The sequence below is a fragment of the Excalfactoria chinensis genome, chromosome 12 (genome assembly GCF_039878825.1).
Source record: "Excalfactoria chinensis isolate bCotChi1 chromosome 12, bCotChi1.hap2, whole genome shotgun sequence".
NCBI lineage: Eukaryota > Metazoa > Chordata > Aves > Galliformes > Phasianidae > Excalfactoria > Excalfactoria chinensis.
The window spans coordinates 13,816,221-13,836,401 of record NC_092836.1 but is presented as its reverse complement, the minus strand read 5'-3'; the positions used below and the strand labels follow the sequence as shown (position 1 = coordinate 13,836,401).

Below are 20,181 nucleotides of genomic sequence, written 5' to 3'. Positions count from 1 at the left end.
TCCTACTGCTGCCTGCCTCAGTGCCCTGGCCGTGCCCCTCATGTAGGAGCTTGGGCTTAGACATAGAGCCAGGCCAAGGCTGGCAATGGCTTGTGCTGCACAGGCAGAAGGGCATGGGGGCTGAGCCCGGTGTGCCATGCAGGGTGGGATGGGCTACCTGTGGCTGAGCCAGGGTGCTTCTGGGAGCCCTGCAGGCACAGCCCTGCTGTCTGGTGAGGGAAACGCACCAGGATTATTCTTACAACTCTCTGATGGATATTTTCTCATTGACATAGTGCTGCAGTGACTTGGTTCTTCCCAAAATCTGGTCTCCTAATTTGTACCAGGGCAGGTCTCCACATCTAGTCTCTATCATCATAAAATATGACAACTGGGCCCTCCTGATGGAAAAAAATGGCTCAAAATGACCGAAATGCTTCCCTGACAGGTTACAGCGAGGTAAGTAAGGGGTGGCTAAGATCTCAGCCAGCGGCAGTGGGACAGAAAGGAAGTGAAAAGCCCTCCTTAGCACAATTTCGAAGCCGACTTTGATTGAGTGAGCGAGCTTAACGTGGGCAAACCCAGGTGGCAATGCACCTCTGCCCCCTCGGCAGGCGCGGGGCTCGACTTTCATTCCCCGCTCAGTTTTAATTTCTTTTAATGGAAGCCCAGGAAATGGGATGCAGACCTTTTTTTTTCTCACGTGAGCGTTACAAAACAGCCTCCCTCATTGTTTCGGGCTGCCCAGCCCCGCTCCGCGGGCTCCCGGGGCTGCGGCTGGCCGCGCTGCGGAGCGGCTCCGCTCCCGGGCGAGAGGGGCAGCCCCGCCGCAGCTTTCCGGCCCCTCCCTCCGCCTCCCGGGGTCCCATCGCCCCTTCCCCGGCGGAGCGGAGCGGAGCAGCACGGTAAGTGCAGCGCGGTGCCGTCCCGGGCGTCCGCCGGTGCCGGGCGGAGCGGAGCCGACTGCAGCCCCTCGGAACGGGGGACGCGATCCAAAGCCGTTTCCTGGCTACCGGGACAAATATGCAAATATTTCCTTGTGCTGTTTCTCTTCTCTCCCGTCTTTTCTTTCTTGTTGTTCTGAAAGTGGCAAATTGTCAAACAACGACAACAAAAAAAAAAGTTGCTGTAGATGTTTCGGAGCTGTTGCTTTATGGAAAACAACTCCCTGGGTGGAGGCGAGAGCAGCCTGCGGTTGGGTGGGAGTGTTTGCAAATCAGATGTCACTTGGAGGTAGGGGAAATCTGGCAAAATTACCCTGTGAACGCGGTCTCCAAGTCGTGCAGGCTCGCTCGCTTCATGTGAGCTTAACGAAAACCAACGGGAAGTTTGCAAGGAAGAGGAGAAAAACGCATGGGATAACTAAGGGAAGTGCTTGCTGCCTGGTTTTGCTGGTGTTTTTTGATTCCTGAAGCAAGCAGTGCTGGGTGCAAGCACGCACTGGCTGCTTCCTAAGGAAATGTGTGGGTCAAGATGTGGGGAGCAGTCTTGAAGCACTGATGGAGCAATCGAGCCCCAGGCGGTACACTCTTGAAACCTGAGCGAGAGCCTGCTCTGCACCATGCCTCCCCTCACCTCGTTGCTCTCCTGTTGCACGAAGCCTCGTGCTGGAGCCCGTTGTTCACTCTGAGTGGGGCCGAGGAGGTCGGGCTGAGCGCGTGGTTTGTGCTGCTTGCAGGAAGGTCCCTCGAGATCACCGGTGCCATAGCAGGACCGGCTTCTTCCTTTGGTACCAAAGGAAAAGATGTTATTACAGATGAGTTCTTGTTTATTTGAGCCCAGAGGTGATGAGCAGAGAGGTGGTGATGGGGGGGCGTGTCTGTTCATCTGGCTTTGTAAGGGATCATCAGCACCTGAATACACCTCCTTCTCATGGAAGGCTTTGTTAAAACAAAGGCGTCCTTGCCTTGATGCTTGTGTGGGGGTAGGGGGAGAGCACAAGGGATGGATACAGCTTTACTTTTAGCTTGGCTCAACTGTGATGCAACAACAGGAGAAGCTGCAGATTATGGCATATGATTAGCAGGTATGAAAGTATTTGAGAAGGATACAACTTTATAGACGTAAATCACCTTTGTTATTCGGGTGGATGAAACTAATTTCAACGATTTTTCCTGGAGTGGCAGAATGGGGCCTGTAGAGGCCAAAGAAGGCTTGCCCACTTTTTAAACTGCTTATTTTCCCAAGGGCTGTCAATTGGACCTGAGAAGTCGTTTTGAAGGCACAGCTACTCTAGCATCAATAGAGCTGGTGTTGACATAAAAATACCATCCAAAAATCACACCTTTAGTTGGCATTAGTGTGTTGGCAAACTTTTTCCAGTGTTGCCTTATCCTTCAACAGCCATATTATTGTAACTGTATCATGTGTTGTGTCTCACGGGCAAAGGCTCTGAGCACGATTGGTTGAAGTCAATGTGATGCCTGGAACTGTAGAATCATAGAGCCGTTTGGGTTGGAAGAGATGGTAAAGATCCCCTGGTTTGAACTCCACTTCCCTTTCACCTTCTCCAGTGAAGTCAAGAAGCCAGTGGCAAAAGAGCTGAGTTGCATTAGGTGGTTATACGTCATTGCAGTCTTATAAATTTAGCTGGTCTACATAAAGCTGGCAGAAGCTGTCTTTGTTTGTGCACTGAGTGGTAGGTAGCCTCACAAGGGTGATGATGGGCATCAAGTCTAATGGTATCTAACAGCAGCAGGAATTACATTCCAGTGTCATCTGTAACTTATGTCCTGGTCAGACCTGCAGCATTGGAGGGCAACAGTAACTTGTGTATGTGAGGGCTTGTTGGCTGTGCATAACAGAACCTACATGGACCCACTGGAAAAGACCCATGACTGTGCATGAGTCTGCACTGGAGTGCTCATGGGCATGGCTTTACGCTGTATGTGGGCAACACAAAGCCCTCCAGGCACCCCAGGCTGGCTTTTGACTCTAATGACAGATAGCTCTAGAGCAGCAGTGCAAGGAGATGGCATCTTTCCACCTGCTGTGGCTCTGGTTGGTATCCAATCCTGTTATTATGCCAAATCCATGCTGTGACCTGCTTTCTCTATTTTGGAAATACTGCTTTTTGCACTTTAAGGGCTTCCATAGTTCTCACTGCTGTAGTGTTTGGTATCTGCTCGCAGTTCTCAAAGCCTCCATGGAGGCTTTTGGGTATGAAGAATAACCTGATTGTCATCCTCATGCCCTTAGATTTTATATCCCTTGTGAACTGAACAGAGCCTTGCCCTTCACAGCTGCTTGCTTTCTTTTATTCTGGGGCATGACAAATGTTTACAGTGTTGTTTCTTTCAAACTGCTGTTTGGGAATTATCCCATGCCTTCGAGTTTCTTCACCTGGTCTGTTGGTAAAAGCTGAAAATGAACTGCTTTTGGCAAAACCAGCAGAGTCCCTTTTGTCATATGGAGATTTTTGTGGTTGTTGAAAACTTCACTGGGCACAAGCTTTCCTACAGCTGCCTTCTGGCTTTTCAGCATCATATCCTGAGGGAATCAGTGTGGCTGTCTGGCCCCAAAGTATCTTGGGGTTGCTTGACTCCTTTCTGAGCCAGCAGCCTTGGAGAATGCTCCTATCTTCTCTGGAGGTGGCCATGGTCACAGGTGTCTTAAACTACCCAGGAAGAGGGCTGTGCCTGCTAGGATCTCCCCTTCCTCCCCGTCCCAGGGCTGAACTGTACCAAAGAGTGTCTTTGTTAAGTTCTATGCAGGTCCCTGGTGGCAGAAAGAACCTTGACTCTTAATTATTCTACTTCTTATCTCTTCTTAGAGGTACCAACAGCTCATATGTTTAGAATAAGGCTCTGATATAGTTTTATGGTCTCACGTATTCACTTTTGTTTAGCTTTTCCCCTGTATTGGTTTTAAATGTACAGATGGAAACAAAATGTACAGAAGGTATACAAGTGAATAAGTAAAGGAAAAACTCACCAATGGTGGTGCCTTGACTGAGGCAGCTGAGGCAGTCCTCCCTGGTGAGCGATCTCCAAGAGATACTGCTCCAGTGGGAGTCAGCCCTTAAATGAGGTCTCAGAGGGGATGGAGTCAAGCTCCACCCCTTCCGGGAGCACAGCTACATCACTCTCACCTGTGCTCCCACAGCTGACCCCATACTTGCCTCAGCTGATTAATCAGAGGTTCAGGCTGTGATTACCAATCTCCCATACACTCCACCCCTTCACAGCGTGAACCAATGATTAGGTGAGTTTTCCCTTATCACAGAGACCCAACGCGACGCTGATACAATTTCCCGTCGCACCGAATGCTGATGTTATTCAAATGATGATTGGATGGGTATTCACGATCTTCCGTGGGCCAGTGCTTGATAGATGTTACTGGAGACAAGCCATCTCGAGGTGCAGGTCCATTTGCGTTTCATCAGTCCACACAAATTGTTCTCTGATGGTCCTAGAGGCTTAGAATCTTAGGGAGAGTAATACAGATGTTTCAAGGGTACCAGGAGAGGAAGGTCTGCCCTCCAGGGCAAGATACAGGCCGTATTCTTGTCTTGGGTCAATACTTCTGCTCGCACCGGATTATGTCCCGGCCTCCGATACCATACCCTCTGGCCAGATATCTGTGGCTGTATAACTATATCTGGCACCAGAGGAGGAGTCCTGATCTGCCATAGGGACATGATGGGTGTCCCTTTAGCAATAAAGACCGGAGTATTGACCACGATGTCAGTAGGCCATGTACCTATCACCGAGGGGGTAACTGAACCTCCCACCTCCAATAGTCTCCCCCAAGGTGCAAGTAGGCCACACCACTTAGGTCCTACTTGCACCTTCCAGGGCCAATTTATCTTATGGATTCCTGGTTTTAGATTCTCAGGGGCAGGGAGCAGAAGATTATTGTCATTACCAACCTGCGGTTTTACCTCATTATCAGCGCCTGTAATTTGAATCCTAAGAGGGGAGGCCCATATAGTGTGTAACATTTTCAGAGCACTGGGTCTGCCATCCCGAGGTCTTTCGTTCAAGTCCCGCAGGGTTTCGTATAATCTTTTTGTCCACCCCTGCAGGGACTGGGAGTCTGTCTTCAGGGCAGCCTTAAGAATACCATTGTAGCGTTCAATAAGGCCTGCCCCTGTTGGATTATATGGCAGATGGAATCGCCATTCAATGTTGTTCTCTTCTGCCCAGCGCTGTATCATCGCTCCAGTAAAGTGAGTCCCTTGGTCGCTCTCGATGACTTGAGGTGTCCCATATGCAGACATCAGTTTAGTGAGTGCCTTAATTGTATATGCTTGATTTGCCTTTGGTACGGGATAGGCTTGCAGCAGTCCACTTACAGTATCAACGCAGGTCAGGGCATATCTCGCCCCCTCAGACCGAGGGAGGGGCCCAATGTAATCAACCTGCCATCTCTGAAGAGGACTATATCCTCTAGCAATGTGGGATGTTGTTTCAGGCAACGGTCTTGGTCTCATCTTCGAGCAAGCGTCACAGTCCTGACATGCTTGGACGATATCAGATAACTGTACAGGCAGCCCCCATGCTTTAGCAGCTGCCCACATTATCTTTTGTCCAGCATGCCGTAGCTTCTGATGTAACCATCGGGCAATATTTTCAGATTGTGAATTCCCAATCCATCGAACTCGGGCCAGTGTGTCCGCTTCATCGTTTCCTGGTGACTGCAGGGGTTGATGACCAGAGACATGGTAGACACATACCGTCCTGTGTTTGACTGTATTCCAAATGTCTACCCACATGTCTTTCCCCCAGATCGGTCGGGCGTGGATAGTCCATTCCTGGGTAGCCCACTGCGTAATCCACAGAGTAAGCCCCCGGTACACGGCCCAGCTATCCGTACAGATGTTCAGGATGCCATCACCAGGTTCTTTAGTTATAACCATCCACACGGCTCGTAATTCTGCCCATTGGCTGCTCTGACCATCCCCTTCATCAAACCAGATTGTCTCAGTAGAGGGATGGTATGCTATAGCTCGCCACTTGCTCGGGTTGCCTCTGCTGGACCCATCCGTATACCAGGCATCTTCAGGAATAGGATATCTTCCTTCCTGAACAGGGCTCTTCTCTGGTGGAGCGACCATTGGTTCTTTCGGCGTATCACTGCGATATGTCACTGGGCCTAAGATCTTCTGTAATTCCTCCTTGAGTGGAGACGAAGACAAGCTGCTTCTTTGACTTAGATAGGCGACCCATCGTGCTACCGTCTGTGCTTGGGCCACCCCTGTCTTAGGAAGGTGAGTTAGATCTCTTACCCACCCCTGGATCGGTAATGTAGTTTTAACTATAACCTCTGCTGTTTGCGTTATTGGCTCTACCGCTTGTAACGCTGAATAGGCAGCCAATAACTGTTTTTCAATCATGCTGTATCTTTCTTCTGCTCCGTGCCAAACCTGAGACCAGAATCCAATGGGGGTTCGAACAGAACTCTGGCGTTGCCACAGGCCCCAGCCAAAACCATCCTGGGTAACATGAACGTCTAGTTCAGCTGGGAGGGTCGGATCAAATATACCCAATGCCTGGGCTTGTTTAACTGCCAGCTTTGCCTGTTGGAAAGCATCTTGTTCTACCTTCCCCCAGTTCCACGATTGACCCTTCTTGGTAAGCTTATACAATGGCCTCAACAACTGAGCTAAGTGAGGTATAAAGGAGCGCCAATACCCTAATATACCTAAGAACTCTTGTAGCTGTTTTGATGTTGTAGGGACTGGGAACGCTTGGACTTTATCCACTACTGCACTGGGTAGTACTTTGGTTTTTCCGGACCAAATTACTCCCAGGAATTTTACAGATAACCCCGGACCTTGCACCTTCTGTGGGTTTATAGCCCACCCTCTCTTTTGCAGATAAGCTATCAATAAATCTGCTGCTTGTCTCACCGCCTCTAATGAATCGGATGTTAACAGGAGGTCATCAATATAATGATATAAATTTACATTATGTGGCTTCTGCCACTTAGCCAGATCACGCGCCACCAAATTATGACAAAAAGTAGGTGAATGCACGTACCCTTGCGGCAGAACCTGAAAAGTCCACTGCCTGCCTTCCCATGTGAATGCAAACTGGTCTTGTGATTCTTCACTAATCGGAATACTGAAGAATGCATTCGCTAAGTCTAGGACACAGTGATACGTTTTAATTTCTCTACTTAGTGTGTCCATTAGGGAGGCAATATTGGGTACGGCTGCATGAACGGGCGGCGTGACCTTGTTTAATTCCCTGTAATCCACTGTCATCCTCCATGTTCCATCCGATTTTCGCACTGGCCATATTGGGGAGTTGTACGGGCTATGTGCAGGCCTTATAATACCCACTCTTTCTAATTCCTGCACTGTTTTTGTTATTTCATCCTGCCCACCTGGGAGTCTGTACTGTTTTACATTAGTAATCCGACGTGGCTTGGGCAGACAAATAGGCTCATGTTTTGCATGGCCTCTCAATATTGTCTGAATTGCCCGGATACTAATGCATCTCTGCCGCAACCGGAACTCTCCCACTGTTGTGTGGAGAGCCAGACCCCACAAGATATCAATTCCCAATATGTACTCCGGAATTGGGGCAATAGATACCTTGTACTCCCGTGGTGGGAGGCGCCCGACCCCCAATTTTACCCAAGTTTGGGTGACTGGAACGGTCTGTCCCCCAAAGCCTCCAATCATTACTTTGTTCCCTCTGAATTTTGTTGGATCTCCATAAATTATAGATGTTTCCGCCCCCGTATCAACGAGGGCCATAACCTTCTGCACATTTTCTCGGGACCAATATATTGTCAATTCCACATAGGGCCTCCGGTCCCGTCTAGAGGCCCTAGGGTGACTGACGTCCCTCATCACGCCATAAACTGGGCCAGATTCAGGTCTTTTACCTCTGATGCCTCTGGTACTGTGACCCGAGGCACCTGAGGTGGCCTCTTTTTCCTATTTGGCACGATAAAGTCTTCTAGATTCCAAACTGTTGTTGGTCGTCGTTCTATAAGCCTTATCCCCGGTCTTTTGGGGCGGTTTTGAAATTTTTGTTCATCCTTCAGCTGTTTCCACAACTGAAGCAGAACGTGATTGGGCTGCCCATCAATTTTGGCAAATTGAACACCTGCTCTGAGTAGATCATTAAACATTTGTTTTCGGGACACCCTAATGGGTCCCGCCCGAGGGGTTCGTGGAGCCGATCTCCTGGCTCGGGCTATTGGAAAAACTTCAGAATCTTCAATTACTCTGATATTGCGCTTGGTTCTTAGGCGCTCCGTTTCCCCCAGGTCCGCTACCAATTGGGCAGCATGCTGGACTGCTGCCTCTGCGGCCACTAGAGGATTCAATATAGAAACCAATGTTCCATACATATGTGAGGGAGCCTGTTGTAAGATTAGGTCCCTCATTCCCGCGGAAAACTTCACCATGTCCGGACTAACAGATACATCTTCATAGACAGCCTCTCGCATGCCTAGTTCCCGGATATAATTTTGTAGGTCTTCCATAGAAGACCACATTCCTGTATGTATTGGCATGTCTGTTTTATTTGACCATACCATACGGCAGGCAGCCATTATCCAATCTACGATCGAATGATTCTCTTCAGGGAACTGGGACCCTGAGTACAATCTCTGCCTCAGGGCAGGATGGACTGTTATTGTTGCTAGCTTAGATACCTCGGAGCCGTTAACTATTACACTTTCTGCTCCCGAGTCCCATAATCGTAGCAGCCAGGCTGGGACACTTTCCCTCGGTCTTTGCCTGAAGCGCTGTACTAGATCCATAAGTTCGGTGGGTGTGTATGGACGTGCTGTTACGTGTAAATAGGAGTCAGCAGGGGTCCATTGATCAGGAGGCACCCCTGCTGGTCGCTCCTGGACTTTTTTTGTTTTTTGAGTTACCATAGGACGGACTTCTAATAAGTCCGTCTTAAGTGGCTCTTCTAGGTCAGATTTAGTGACCTTAGTTTGATCCGATGTTTCAGGATCCTTACTATCATCCATTGTAATATATCTAATTTGGGGGGTGTTTGAAAAAAATGATGAATTTTTCCCCGTTAATAGATTAATTTCGCCCTCCAATTTTTCAATGCGGGCTTTTAATAATTGATTTTCATGTTCAATCTTATCTGATTTAACTTCTGCCTGATTTAAAGCATTCAATAAAGGCCAAGCAGCCATGGATGCAGCCATTTGCCTTTCTTTGGTTGTCAAAATATCTTTTTGCAACCCCTGAAAGTATTCAGTTAGATGGTAAGGGGACATATTGCCCGTTACCCGTAAGGGCCCCCATTGTTCGATAATCGTCGCTAATTGAAAATATGGGGACGCCTCAAACCCTGGTATTTGTCCAGGGAGGATTTTCCCTAAGGGGGTGATCTTCTCCCCCTTGAACCAGCTAAACACATTCCACAGGAAAGACATTTTTTTTTCCGATATTTACAGGCTCCTGCCTGGCTCGCCAAATGTATTGGTTTTAAATGTACAGATGGAAACAAAATGTACAGAAGGTATACAAGTGAATAAGTAAAGGAAAAACTCACCAATGGTGGTGCCTTGACTGAGGCAGCTGAGGCAGTCCTCCCTGGTGAGCGATCTCCAAGAGATACTGCTCCAGTGGGAGTCAGCCCTTAAATGAGGTCTCAGAGGGGATGGAGTCAAGCTCCACCCCTTCCGGGAGCACAGCTACATCACTCTCACCTGTGCTCCCACAGCTGACCCCATACTTGCCTCAGCTGATTAATCAGAGGTTCAGGCTGTGATTACCAATCTCCCATACATCCCCTCATTCTCCTGCATAAGAAATTTGGATTTCCTGCCAGCTCATTGGCATAATATTAACCTTTCTTTTTGCTGGATGTGACACGTTGCCTTCAATAACAGGGGCCTGGATTTAATGTCCCAGGGGTCCTTTCCAGTTCTGTGTTCACATTGATTAAGAGCTGAAAGAGTTTTATGAGAGGGGCTTTCCAAAGACTGGTTTGTTTTCTCTTGCTTACATTACTGTGGTCTTCCTTTAAGAAATCAGACTCTCGAAACAAAGGTATATCCCAATTAAATATGAAATTGGTCTATGAAATTGCAGTTCATTCAAGGCTCATTTGTGCTCCATCTTCTGAATGTGCTTAGAGCAAGATCAAACCCTTTGACTTACCTTTCAATTCTTACAAACCTACTATATTATTCATGAAAATTAAGTTGTGCTAATTACATCTCCTGTTCTGCTCTATGTGAGACATACATTCCTGTCTGACTTGCTTGCTAATGAACATTGTGGACTGAATCCAAACCCAGGCAGAAGTTAAAGCGCAATCATGATCCACGCATGCAGCTCACCCTCATGTCCTTGTTCAGATGTGACCTCTAGGCATCCTACAGTGGCCAGATGTCACTGACATGTACTGCTGAGTGCATTACATCCTGTGGCTCTCCTCAGTGTGGTATCATTTTTATGAATGAAGGCAGGCAATGACTGCCAAGCTGTCCAGACTGGTGCCAGGAGGCTGGTGTTGTGAAGAGTGGGTGGAGGCTCCCTGGTCCCACCATGGGATGGCTGTGTGTGGCTGCACTGCTTCTGTGGGCTGGGCTGGGCTCCGGGATTGTTGGGGAGAGAAAGCCATGGAGAAGTGTAAATCACACTCTTTAGCAAAGTGAAGGCTTAAAAATTGTACCTGCTCATTTCAGAGGCTTCTTCCATGAGGCTTCCTTCAGTTCAGTTCTGCTCTTTACTCTTGATGTTATTCAGTGAACAAACCTTGGAGACAAGGAGCTCATTTTTTCCTATATCAGCAAAACTTTTTAGTAACTGCTAACCTCTTACACCTGTACATGTCTGGCAAAAGAAGGGTCTCAGCCTGTTTTTGTCTAGACTGGTGATGGAAGGAGAGAGGAAAAAGCAATTCCTGGGGCATGGATACATGACTTTTTGGAAACAGAAAATATAACCAGCAGAAGTTATATCCCCAACAGAGCTGGCAGGAGGTGTCTTCTGGGTGTTCTTAATCTACCGTGCTGTGAAGTCAGCCAGGTTAGCTCAAACCACCTTTGTTTTGACTTAAATTAGCTGAGTCTGCAGTAGCGCTGTGAATGTTCCTTCTGTCCCTCCTGCCAGACGTGTGGTGGGGAGCTACCAGCCAGCTGCTGGTCCTTGGCCAACTCCTGCTGCAGCCACGTCCAGGAGAGGCCGTCTGTGTCCCCTGGGCTTTGCTTAAATCAGAAGTGAACCATTTGCCCAGCATCAGTTTGAAACGTTTGTCGGGCAGAATTAGCTTAAGGTGTGACATTCGCATTCGTGCTGTCCTTCACCTTCAGCTCAGCACATATCCCCTGGTCCTAGTTCAGGTCTCATTAACTGCCCTTTCTGGGAAATTTCACAGATCACCAGAGCTCTGTGGCAGTTATCAGGGTGGGATCACTCCTTAAGGGTGTCTGCATGGTGCAGATTGAATAGCTTGGTGTTTAATTTGCTGATTTACCCCCAGAAGGACAGGCCTGCTTAGTTACCTGATGATCTGTGAATCATTTAAGATGATACTGGATATGCACGCATAGCACTATTTAGAGGATGCCTAAGAGATTTGAATTGCTGTTTAAATTAAATGCAATTTGTTGTATGTTTCTGTAACGATCACATTCTAAGCATTTATAGAAGCAACTTCTATGACTTCTGCTTTTCCTTAAGGCTCACTGGACTTTGGAGGCCAGGTTACTAATATATAAGATGGGAGCTAGTAAAGAAGTTTTGCTAGTATCACAAGTACTTAAGATACAAGGGAGACAGAATGCATTTAGAAGCCTGAAGTGCTGCATAACCTAAAGCCTTTTCCCAGATGAATGCTGCTTTAAATACATCACTGGAATGGGGAAAAAAAACCCGACAGTGACAACAACAAAAAACCCAAATGTTTCTGCCAATGATGATTTTTTTTTTCCTTTAAGAATTAAAAACAACTGTTTAGAAATGATTAATTATTGTAACATGTGAGCACGGTAAGGTTTCATCCATTCACAGTAGTAGTATTTCAAATGATTTAAAGTTGTTTGTTCAGGGTTTGCTTTTACTATGTCACTAGATGTCATGGATTTGTTCCAGCTGTCCTCCACACATGTATTGCTCATGATGGATTTTGCGTGAGAACAGGCTGCCAGATTTTAGTTTTGATACCAAAGTCCAATTTTGTTTCAGTTTTAAAACAGTTTTGCTTTGCAGAATATACTGCTGGCCTTTAATGGAGTTAGTAGAGAAGAAGCTGGTTACTCTTCTTGTGCTGAGGCTGGGCCTGGTTACCACATCTGAAAGGCTTTGAAGCCGAGAGCTAGCATGGGCATGTGAGCAGTGATCTTACCTGTCCCCTCTGAGCACAGCCACATCAACCCTGGCAGCAGCTGTGCCTGCTCACTGCCTCCCATTGCTGTCACTGCCTCTTGGCGGGAGGCAGCAGCCTTCTATCTGCTGGCTGCGTTCTTCCAGTGAGCTCTGCCTAATTTGCTTTAGGCAAAATCAAGTGGATTATCTCAAGCCGCTAATTAGACTACTGAAGGTAATCCTGCTGGCTTTTGGGTTTGTCTTTTTTCTTCCTGATGAACAGTGTGGAGGATGGTGAGAGCTGCTCGGCGGCTACATGAGAAGGGAGCAGTGCAGTGCAGAGCTTTGCACCAGCACAGCTGCAGCTGAGGGACAGCGGGCACCATGGCCTCAGCTGAGGCCATTCAGGAAGTCATTCATCTACAGAGATCTTTCTTCCTGAGCTGCCAAGGCTCGCCCGCTGGTTCTGCCAGGTCCATTAAGGCTTTTTTCCCCCTTATTCAATTCTTGTTACTGGAACACTTACATCTGGTAGTATGTCATCTTATTTCTATTTCCCTTTCTAGCTTCCTAAACTAATCTAACTCAAGCGTGGAGCTCTGTTGAATAATCAGTATAATGCACTGTCTGATTATCTTGAAAGACTGAGTATGATTAACGCATTAAGCTTGGATGGCCACTTGGAAATGATATAATCTGATATCATAGAGAGCAGATTGATTTGGGGGAATAGCACAGATAGATCCATGTGCTCAGAGGATCCGCAGGTCTGCAGTATGCTCTGAAACATTGCAGCTTGCTTTTAGAGAAAACCAAAACTGCACTCTGCTCTCTGACATGCTGTTTGGTTTTTGGCATGGTTGCTTGCTCTCAGCCAGAAGGATGTGCTCTGTGGAAAGTGTCTGAAATAATCTGTGGGCTTTTGGAAAATGCAATCATGAACAGCAGGAGTGCACGAGAAGCGATCTCTCTTTTTATTAAGATTTTTGCATTCTTCTTGAAGTGTCAGTTTAGTACGCCATGCCCTGCGGTACTGCAAGTGTCTGAGTATTTAGGATGTGTAAAAGAGCACGACTGTGCAATAACATCTCAGTCTAGGCAAGCAGGTAACCTCTAGAGCATTGCTTTTATTCTTACATTCAAACAAAGTGAGCTAAGATGCTAGCAATCAAAAAGGATATTTACTGATACCCATGTTTACAAAAATCTATCCTCATGTAAACAGTAATAAAAATAAGTGAGCAGTTAATCATGAAGCTGAAGCGTACCTTGTGACTAGACATTGTCACAGTGAATTGTAATTCCTGGTTTTGCTGCTGTGGTCTATGGTTGCCTGTGTCTGAGCCTGGAAATGCCTTTTTGTTCTTTGCTTGTGTGCTACTGGCTACTGTGATGGCCTAATGTGCAGCTAAGGTTCCAGGTGCTGTTAAATGGGATACATCTCTGCATTGGAAAAAACCACTCAAACAGGCAGCAAAGTGTGTGTCAGGCAAGCATGTGTGTGTTTTAAATAAAGCGGTCTCCGCTGGGTTTAAAATGAAATGTTTCCATTTCTTTTTAAGCCTGCTTTTCTAAAACTCATTTAAAGAGACTAAGTAACATCTGCTGAGGGTGACATCCTTGGGTCCTCGCCCTCAGAGCACAAAGACTGTGATATTTGGGTTGGTCGCCAGGATGGGGTGCAGGGTTGGGTGTTCCTGGCAAGCACCTGGGCGGCAGCATTTGTGTAATAATGCTTACTAACATTTTCTAGCTGGTTTTCAGTGAGGTTTCCTGACATGCAAGTGAAGTTCCTCTTGTTTATTCAGACAAGGAAAAACAAATTCAAAATACTTTATTTTTTCTTTCCAATTCACATCCTGTTCTTACCCTTCAATGAGAATGGATTTTAAGTTACAGAGTGGCTGTAGTCCTTCTGACCTGCTTCCCCTCCCCTCCTTATTTACACTGATATTAGAACTATGGGAAAACTTACAGTGCTGGCAAAATGGGTGGAAAATCAAACGTTAAATGTTTTGCTTGAACATTTTGTGGTTTCTCCTGAAATTCTTTGTCTGAAACAAAGGCTGTTCTTTGTTCTTATCTGGGGGGGGTGGAGGGGGGGGTGGTGGAAAAAAATCTGCAGTGTCATTGTGGATCACTGGGGTTTCTAGAGAAAAGGCACGAGTTCTCCACAACTTAGTGGTGGTTGTTGGTTTTTTTTCTCCTGTACCTGGAACAGAGAAAGTCATTTACAAACTGTCCAGGAAGTTGCCTGATGTGATGATGAAGAATTGCTTGTTGGCAGGTTCTTATAAATGCACTCAGAATCAAAACGTTAGCGATTTGGAAAAAAAACTTGAAATACAGTAATTTCACATGACCCCCTCTTGGAAGCTTCTGCATTTTGCATTCTTTGCTCCAGCACAATTCCCACTGAAGAAATGCTTTTAAAAAAAAGGGAAAAAGATTACAGTTTGTTTTAAAAATGTCTTTCCTTGTGTCTTTAGTGCTGCATTAAGTTATGTTTATGTGTCTTAGTCTTATCCTGATTTATGTGATCAGAACTAAGCTTTCTTGGATTTGTCTGGAGTCTGAAAAGATAGGAACTGGGCCACCAGATGCCAGTGATGCCCCCATGGGCTTGCAGGCTGTGGATGTGCTGTGCTGCTCAGGGCTGCGCTGCCCTTTCCACTGGCCCTGCCCTCCACCTACAGATATCAAGAGCAGTGATGGGCACAGGGACTAGAGTGAGTAGGCGGCTGGAGCCGCAGCTGGAAAGGGATGTCTGCAGTCTGGGGTGCAGGAAGAGTAAAGCGCTGGGAGGATGCAGCAGCAGCAGCAGGGGCATAGGGGTGACCCACAAGCAGCATTGAGTGTCTTCATGTCACTCAGAACAGGCATCAGGGCTCGAAGACACTCTCTGAGGTAGAAGATAAATGGTGTCCTGGTGATGGTGTGGGTACAAGGACCTTCTAGTGATGTATCTACAGCCTGTTCAGCCAGACGTGGTTAACAACACAAGATAGCATCGTGGTAAAATAGCTGCTAGTTGTCACTTCTGAGAGTATCCTTCTGTTATTTCAGAATTACTGAGACACTTAATTGCTTGTTCATTAACTGCCTCAGACAAAAATAAGTTTTGATTAATTGTCATTTCAGCAAATTAGAGCCTGTTGCACAGACTAACGGAATGAAGCAGCAAAGAGCTGGCTTTCTGCAGCTCGCTGTGATCTGCCCTGCCTGCACAGCACCCACCACCCATCACTGGCACTGAGGCCTGTGTCTGAATGGGAACTGGAGGGGCTGCTAGTGTCAGTCCAGACTGTTCATGGGGTGAGGACCAGGGAGTGCTGCCCATGGCACAGTGGAGATTACACCAGTGCTTGGCAGAGGTACATGTGAACACAAATGCGGACAGATGGCAAAAAGGAGTGCATTGGCCATAATTCCTAGTAATTCCTAACTTTTGAGATCACTTCCTTTTTGTTGTTTTCCTTTCTTTTTTCTTTTTTTTCCCTGTAAGCAATAGTCATTGTAACTGATTAAGATCAAATTTCCAAGCTGATTGAGATCTTGAATCCGTCATTGACGACTGTATATTGTTCTCTAAGGTAGTCTGATATAGTATGTGAATTCTAACTTATATATATATTCTAATTTTGAAAATAACTGATTTTAGTTACATTATTCAACAGGGAAGATGGAATTTGCACCTTTGCTGTAGAATAAGCTGGTTTATCTAATTGTCTCGGGTTTGAAGAAAGGAAAACTGCAGATTCATTATAGGAGCACTGAAAATCCCACACAAGGTATTCGCAGGTGTTAGTCACAAGGCCAAGTACTTAAAAAGCAGATTCCTTGCCTGACATTGTTTTGCATTCTTCTGGCCAAAAGTTAAAGGTCCCTGAGAGCTTTTCTTCTTCTGAGCCATCCTTCTGTCTTAGATTATTCTCTTTTCCAAGGTCCCTGATTGTTGCTCCCCTTTAATGTTTTCTAAGGGCTCTTTCTCACCTGTTTGAATGCAGCTAGATCTTCTCCCTTCATCTGCCCAGGCTTGGCCAAGAAAGTCAGTAGAAACCTCTCATTTCTTTGGCAAGCCCTTGCCTAGTGAGGCTGGATGCTCTTTCAACCTCCCAGTGTAATTTAGACTTAAAAATGTTTGAAACTTTGACAGTGTTGACATTGGGATTACAAAGAATTTGCTTTCAAGAAAGTTGGGGATTAACGCAGCCATTGACTGCTTGTGCTTTGCCCTTTTCAAGATGTAAACACTGAAGAAAAAATCTACACCAGATTGGTGTCTTTGTAAACCACCTGGGTTCTAGGACCTGACACTGTGGTTGGGTGTGGATGAGTGGGAGTGATGAGACTCACAGAGTACTCTACCTCCTCTGTATCACACTGTTTGTCACTTTCACCACTGGTTTAACTCTTCCCAGTGCAGAATTTGGGAAGAAGAGACATTTCATCCTATGCAGTGCAGGTTTGAAGGTGATGATGACTGCAAATACGGAACAAAAGTAGATCAATAAAAATAGAAGAACATTAATGAGAGAATTAAAAGAAGAAAGTTTTGAGTGTGGCTTGTGTGTGTGTGTGTCTGTGTGTGTGTGTCTGTGATAGAAAGCTTTCTTCCGTTAACAGAAGAACCATGGCTTCTCACTTAGTTGGTGGCCATGCTGGAGTGGAGTGGTTGGGGCTTTGCTGTATGCCCCATTTAATGTCCTCACTGCCAGAGGTTCCAGACCTGAGCTTCACTGGGGCTCACTGGACCTCATTGGGCTCTCAGTGCAGTGCTTTGTGTTGGCAGTGGCCAAAGCACTGTGGTGTTGGCCTTGGGCAGGGGGCTGGCTCCTTCAGGTATGCACTGTGCCACCACTGTACCCTGCACCCTGGGGAAAGGGAGCCGTGGTTCTTGGCAGTCGGGCGAGTCCCCATCCCAGGGTCTGGTGTTTGGAAACAAGCTGCTTATCAGCCCCATCTGGGTGGAGGAGGCAGCCCTGGTGTGCTCCGGCCATACCTGGGTCAGGCGGTCAAACAGCTTTGAAATGTGAAGCAGCTTCCTAAGCATTGCAGGGGGTAAAACGTGAATTGACCATATCATAGGCACATGGTACTTCCCTGCTCAGATTACACTACAAAATCTGGGCAGTTCCTAAGATAGAGCTGGAAAAGGGGATTTGGGAGTGTGAGCAGCACTTGGAGCAGAGCACAGCTGACATGGCTTGGAACAAAAGGTGATAGGAAAACTCTCTGCATCTACAGTGCTGCACATCCACAGGTCAGCAGAATTTTTTCCTAACTGGATGTTTGTTGCAGATTTGTTGGGAGAAGCATGAAATAACTTTGTCTGAGTGCTGGCTTTGCTTTATGCCTTATGTTCTGCTAGTTGCTAAGATTGTGTCTGGCTGTTTACTCTCTGATTTAGTACTTTGTTTTCCAGATTTACTTTCTATCTGCTCACGAGACTCTAAAACTCTTGATTAATACCTTCCGTTTAACTCAGTTTAAAGACTTAAGTAGGTAGAGGTGGGTTTGCTTTGTTAGGGCTGCTAAAGCTGCGCCTAGTCTGCTCAGGGACAAAGCTTTTTACAGTACAGTTTTCTGCAGAATACTCCATAAGCACCACATGTGTGTTAGTGCTATTAGTCAGATCTTCACAGGCTTTTCTTGCCTCTCCTCAGAAAGGAGCTTCTTACAAAAACAGTTATTTTTAATGTTCCTTCTGGCCTTTTGACTGCGAATTCAGAGAGCATTTTTACCTCACATACTGAAGCGAAAGTTCGGTTTGTTTTTGTTAATGTAAGTCAAGAAGTAGCAGTGATTCGGTGTGACAGGCTGAATGTGAGCCATATGAGCCGAGCTGCACAAGCATAAAGGATGATTGTGCTGCAAAATATCTCCAAGTAATTTAAATTTTGACACACTTACCACTTCTCAAGTTGCGTTTCCCCCTTCCCATAACTTCTACCCTTCCCCCACCGTCAGGGATCTGGTGGGATACAAATATATATGCATTGTCTCTGGGAATGGTGAGGCTTGGGTTAAAAGTACTTTCTTTCTGTGAATTTGATTCTACCACAGTGAGAGCTTCACAAAGGGATGGCAATAATTGTATATGCTTACTTATACGTTCTGAACTAATGACTGCAGGCGAATAGCTCAAGCTTCAGCTGCTAACTTTTACCCCTTAGAGTGCGTAAGGGTCACTGATTTCTCCATTTCGCTAACAAGTTTTGAAACGCACTGATATGTCGCGGCTCTGTGGTTTAAGAAGAGCAACTTGTGCCTTGAGTCAGGGGAGCACAGCTGGCACACAGCTCCTGGCGTGGGATGAGGGTTGCATGCTCGGGAGGACGCCGTGTCCCCAGGAACCCGCAGCACTGGGCAGAGTGCCACTGAGCCCCTCTTGGGCGGAGGACCTCATAGGGCCATTTTTTTCCAATTAAGCACTATTGATTTCTTTTGCGTGCTTTATTTTCTTGGTTATTGACTTCTATTTAATCTGTCGTTTCTCTGTATGGATGGCAAAATGATGCATATTCATAACAGGATTTTATGTCCAGCCCTTCTATTGATGTAAATTCTGCATCTCTTAGCATTTAGATGTAGATAGGAATAAGAAGTAATGGTTCATTTCTGACTACCATTTCTTACAAGTAAATGAAAAGATGTATGTGTTTATAACTGTATCATATTAGTGCAACATCTATAAAATAAGACATATTTTACAAAGTCTTAAACTCCAGGATTGAATTGTCTGCTCTTGGGGAGTTCATCATGAACATGGAACAGACACATCCCAGAGTAAATGAGAACAGAATGTGGATTTGCAGTGAAGTTGTTCTAACCCATTGGACCAGTGCAAACCCCCTGGAGTCATTAGAAAGGACCCTGCTGACCCTGATGAAAGTGGAGATAAAGTTAAGAATTAAGGTGGTCTAGGTTGTGACATGCTTTTGCTGCTTGATGTTGTGTGCAATGTTTTTAAAGAACCAAACACAGAGCAATACATTGGATATTATTTTTAAGGCAAAATCCCAGATAAATAAATATCTGTCATCAGGTTCTAAATGATTCCTTGCTTCACTTTAACAATGAGCTATCCATTATATAGTCTTAATTTATGGAATGTTAAACAGTTTCTGGCATTGCTGTGCCCCTGCAGGAAGAACAGATGGTACACTGAATGAGTTTTGCTATGGGATAAAACGTTTCAGGTCTTCAATGGATCATATCCATCTGTAAGAAAGGAATAACATTTGTGTAAAATAAACAGGGTACAGTCAAACATCTTGAAATCCTCTGATGAATGAAAAAAAAGTGTGTGTAGTCTAAAATGGTAGTATGCATTGGGAGGTAACATGGAAAAGTACTGCGTAATGTTAGTTTAAAGGTGAACACTTACTTCACTTACATATCCCAACTGGGAAGTCATATATATGAGGATCTGGAGGGCAGTGGTAAGTACAGAACACGGTCGGTATATACTGACAGTGGTCTGTTAATAAATAGAACATTACACTTATAATCAGATATATTGGCTGTGTCTTCATCTTGTCTCCATGCAATGAAGTTCTCTCTTATTTGATTTATAGAGCTTTGGCTGCTCTCTGAGAATACTGTTGAAGTGATGAAAAATGGAATCCTGACAATCTGTATCATATTGGTGTTTAGTGTAGCTATCCCAGTAGAACTGAGCAGAACATCTTCGTCATGATTCACATCTTGCACCTCCTGCAAAAGGGTGTTCTACAAGCCAAACAGTGGAATGCTAGCACTGCAAGAAGTTTCATTTGCCATTCTCCTAAATGAGCAGAATCTGTTGGGATGGTGAACCTCCATCAGTTTTTCAGAGCTTGAGTGCAGTTCCACCAGCTAGCATTTGGGGGAATTATTTCTTTCACCTCATTGGCCTACATACTTCTGTTGTTCAGGTTTGGTAAGAATTTCTCCTTCTAACAATTCTGTAAAAT

The 20,181-nt window shown here is 45.9% G+C and overlaps 1 protein-coding gene across 2 annotated transcripts in view; it reads left to right on the top strand.

Moving 5' to 3' along the window:
* Positions 1-755: 755 nt before the first annotated feature.
* FBLN2 (fibulin 2) overlaps positions 756-20,181 on the top strand; it is an 89,233-nt gene continuing 69,807 nt past the window's right edge. The window contains exon 1 of one of the 2 annotated variants that reach the window (XM_072347561.1): positions 756-884. The gene's annotated coding sequence lies outside the window, so the exon portion shown is untranslated. Of the gene's footprint in view, positions 885-17,367; positions 17,487-20,181 lie in introns of those variants that run through there. The other variant, XM_072347560.1, reaches the window with a different exon arrangement.